The sequence below is a fragment of the Aegilops tauschii genome, chromosome 3 (assembly GCF_002575655.3).
Source record: "Aegilops tauschii subsp. strangulata cultivar AL8/78 chromosome 3, Aet v6.0, whole genome shotgun sequence".
NCBI lineage: Eukaryota > Viridiplantae > Streptophyta > Magnoliopsida > Poales > Poaceae > Aegilops > Aegilops tauschii.
The window spans coordinates 454027952-454033062 of NC_053037.3; positions in this window are offsets into that span (position 1 = coordinate 454027952).

Genomic DNA, 5111 nt, shown 5'->3' on the forward strand with positions numbered 1-5111 from the left:
AACATTGTGATTCCTGGTTTTTAAATTCTAGTAAATCCAAAACTTGTCTGAAATTCATGAAACTTGGCATGCTATCATGGAGCGGCATCAACATGCCGTGGTAATTTTTTTTGCCCCATTTGGGGCAGGTTTGGGTATATGCTTCTCACAAACTGGAGCTTCTCACAACAAGCATGATGGTTTTCGGTAGGGAACGCCCCACCTTTGGGGATGAAGCGATATCCATTGCCTCTTATTGCTTTCAATTTTTTTTCTCGTGTCAACATAGAACAACATGAGTGTTGTGTGAATTTTTATGCATTAGCTGAGTTTTCAATGCATTTATGTGCATAATTCAAATTTGAACTACATGCGCATGCTCCAGTGCATATAAATTCATTGAAAAATCAAATCTGTGTCCTTGGGTGCATGCTTAGGTCCCATGCAAGAAATGGGAATGAATTTCAAACACCATGGCACCGTTGATTGCCGGCAAAACATTGAGATGCCTGGTTTTTCAATTCTAGTAAATCCAAAACTCGTCTGAAATTCATGAAACTTGGCATGCTATCATGGAGCGGCATCAACATGCCGTGGTAAACATTTTGTCCCATTTGGGGCAGGTTTGGGTATATGCTTCTCACAAACTGGAGCTTCTCACAACAAGCATGAAGGTTTTCGGTAGGGAAAGCCCCACCTTTGGGGACGAAGCGATATCCATTGCCTCTTATTGCTTTCAAATTTTGTTCTCGTGTCAACATAGAACAACAGGAGTGTTGTGTGAATTGTTTAGATTTTCAGGGTTCGTTTGGACATTTTATGCATTAACTGAGTTTTCAATGCATTTATGTGCATAATTCAAATTTGAACTACATGCGCATGCTTCAGTGCATATAAATTGGTTGAAAAATCAAATCTGTGTCCTTGGGTGCATGCTTAGGTCCCATGCAAGAAATGGGAATGAATTTCAAACACCAGGCACCATTTATTGCCAGCAAAACATTGAGATGCCTGGTTTTTAAATTCTAGTAAATCCAAAACTCGTATGAAATTCATGAAACTTGGCATGCTATCATGGAGCGGCATCAACGTGCCGTGGTAAATTTTGTTGCGGAACGTAGCAGAAATTCAAAATTTTCTACGCATCACCAAGATCAATCTATGGAGTTTACTAGCAACGAGAGGGAAGGAGTGCATCTACATACCCTTGTAGATCGCGAGCGGAAGCGTTCAAGAGAACGGGGTTGATGGAGTCGTACTCGTCGTGATCCAAATCACCGATGATCCTAGCGCCGAACGGACAGCACCTCCGCGTTCAACACACGTACGGAGCAGCGACGTCTCCTCCTTCTTGATCCAGCAAGGGGGAAGGAGAGGTTGATGGAGATCCAGCAGCACGACGGCGTGGTGGTGGAAGTAGTGGGATCCCGGCAGGGCTTCGCCAAGCGCAAGCGGGGAGGACGGAGATGTGTCACGGGAGGGAGAGGGAGGCGCCAGGGCTTAGCTATTGCTGCCCTCCCTCCCCCCACTACATATAGGGCCAAGGGAGAGGGGGGGCGCAGCCTTGGCCCTTCCTCCAAGGAAGGGTGCGGCCAGGGAGGAGTCCATCCTCCCCAAGGCACCTCGGAGGTGCCTTCCCCCTTTAGGACTCTCCATTTCCCTTATCTCTTGCCGCATGGGCCTCTTGGGGCTGGTTCCCTTGGCCCATATAGGCCAAGGCGCACACCCCACAGCCCATGTGGCCCCCCCGGGGCAGGTGGACCCCCGGACCCCTTTCGGCACTCCCGGTACAATACCGATAATGCGCGAAACTTTTCCGGCGACCCAAATAAGACTTCCCATATATAAATCTTTACCTCCGGACCATTCCGGAACTCCTCGTGACATCCGGGACTCCGAACAACTTTCGGGTTACCGCATACTAATATCTTTATAACCCTAGCGTCACCGAACCTTAAGTGTGTAGACCCTACGGGTTCGGGAACAATGCAGACATGACCGAGACGTTCTCCGGCCAATAACCAACAACGGGATCTGGATAACCATGTTGGCTCCCACATGTTCCACGATGATCTCATCGGATGAACCACGATGTCGGGGATTCAATCAATCCCGTATACAATTCCCTTTGTCAATCGGTATGTTACTTGCCCGAGATTCGATCGTCGGTATCCCGATACCTTGTTCAATCTCGTTACCGGCAAGTCTCTTTACTCGTTCCGTAACACATCATCCCGTGATCAACCCCTTGGTCACATTGTGCACATAATGATGTTGTCCTACCGAGTGGGCCCAGAGATACCTCTCCGTTTACACGGAGTGACAAATCCCAGTCTCGATTCGTGCCAACCCAACAGACACTTTCGGAGATACCTGTAGTGCACCTTTATAGCCACCCAGTTACGTTGTGACGTTTGGTACACCCAAAGCATTCGTACGGTATCCGGGAGTTGCACAATCTCATGGTCTAAGGAAATGATACTTGACATTAGAAAAGCTCTTAGCAAACGAACTACACGATCTTGTGCTAGGCTTAGGATTGGGTCTTGTCCATCACATCATTCTCCTAATGATGTGATCCCGTTATCAACGACATCCAATGTCCATGGTCAGAAAACCGTAACCATCTATTGATCAACGAGCTAGTCAACTAGAGGCTTACTAGGGACATGGTGTTGTCTATGTATCCACACATGTATTTGAGTTTCCTATCAATACAATTTTAGCATGGATAATAAACGATTATCATGAACAAGGAAATATAATAATAACCAATTTATTATTGCCTCTAGGGCATATTTCCAACAGTCTCCCACTTGCACTAGAGTCAATAATCTAGTTCACATCACCATGTGATTAACACTCACAGGTCATGTGACCAACATCCAAAGAGTTTACTAGAGTCAACAATCTAGTTCACATCACTATGTGATTAACACTCAATGAGTTCTGGTTTGATCATGTTATGCTTGTGAGAGAGGTTATTAGTCAACGGGTCTGAACCTTTCAGATCCGTGTGTGCTTTACGAATATCTATGTCATCTTGTGGATGCAGCTACCACGCGCTACTTGGAGCCATTTCAAATAACTGCTCTACTATACGAATCCGGTTTACTACTCAGAGTCATCCGGATTAGTGTCAAAGTTTGCATCGACGTAACCCTTTACGACGAACTCCTTTTCACCTCCATAATCGAGAAAATTCCTTAGTCCACTAGATACTAAGGATAAGTTCGACCGCTGTCATGTGATCCATTCCCGGATCACTATTGTACCCCTTGACCAACTCATGGCAGGGCACACTTCATGTGCGGTACGCAGCATAGCATACTGTAGAGCCTACGTCTAAAGCATAGGGGACGACCTTCGTCCTTTCTCTCTCTTCTGCTGTGGTCAGGTCTTGAGTCTTACTCAATACTCACACCTTGTAACACAGCCAAGAACTCCTTCTTTGCTGATCTATTTTGAACTCTTTCAAAATCATGTCAAGGTGTGCGTTCTTTGAAAGTATCATCAGGCGTCTTGATCTATCTCTGTAGATCTTGATGCCCAATATGTAAGCAACTTTATCCAGGTCTTCCTTTGAAAAACTCCTTTCAAACAACCCTTTATGCTTTCCAAAATTTTTACATCATTTCGGATCAACAATATGTCATTCACATATACTTATCAGAAATGTTGTAGCGCTCCCACTCACTTTATTGTAAATACAAGTTTCTAACAAACTTTGTATAAACCCAAAAACATTGATCACTCCATCAAAGAGTATATTTTGACTCCGAGATGCTTGCTCTAGTCCATGGAAGGATCGCTGGAGCTAGCATACCTTTTAGCATCCTTAGGATCGACAAAACCTTTCTGATTGTATCACATACAACCTGTCCTTACGAAAACTGGTAAGGAAACTTGTTTTTGACATCCATCTGCCAGATTTCATAAATGCTGCTAATGCTAACATGATTCCGACGGACTTAAGCATCGCTATGGATGAGAAAATCTCATCGTAGTCAACTCCTTGAACTTGTGAAAATACTCTTTGCCACAAGTCGAGCTTCATAGACGGTAACATTACCGTCCATGTCCGTCTTCTTCTTAAAGATCCATTTATCTCAATGGCTTGCCGATCATCGGGCAAGTTCACCAAAGTCCATGCTTTGTTCTGATACATGGATCCTATCTCGGATTTCATGGCTTCTAACCATTTGTCAGAATATGGGCCCACCATCGCTTCCCCATAGCTCGTAGGTTCAGTATTGTCTAACAACATGATATCTAAGACAGGATCACGTACCACTCTGAAGTAGCACGCATCCTCGTCGTCCTACGAGGTTTGGTAGTGACTTGATCCGAAGTTTCATGATCACCATCATAAGCTTCCACTTCAATTGGTGTAGGTGCCACAGGAACAACTTCCTGTGCCCTGCTACACACTAGTTGAAGTGACGGTTCAATAACCTTATCAAGTCTCCACCATCCTCCCACTCAATTCTTTCGAGAGAAACTTTTTCTCGAGAAAGGACCCGTTTCTAGAAGCAATTACTTTTGCTTCCAGATCTGAAATAGGAGGTATACCCAACTGTTTTGGGTATTCTATGAAGATGCATTTATCCGCTTTGGGTTCGAGCTTATCAGCCTGAAACTTTTTCACATAAGCATCGCAGCCCCAAACTTTTAAGAAACGACAACTTAGGTTTCTCTAAACGGTGTCGTCTCAACGGAATTGCGTGGTGCCCTATTTAAAGTGAATGCGGTTGTCTCTAATGCCTAACCCATAAACGATAGTTGTAATTCGATAAGAGACATCATGGTATGCACCATATCCAATAGGGTGCAGTTATGATGTTCGGACACACCATCACATTGTGGTGTTCCAGGCGGTATTAATTGTGAAACACTTTCCACAATGTCTTAATTGTGTGCCAAACTCGTAACTCAGATATCTCTATGATCATATCATAGACATTTTATCCTCTTGTCACGACGATCTTCAACTTCACTCTGAAATTACTTGAACCTTTCAATAATTCAGACTTGTGTTTCATCAAGTAAATATTCTCAGCATCTACTCAAATCATCTGTGAAGTAAGAACATATCGATATCCACTGCATGCCTCAGCACTCATTGGACTGCA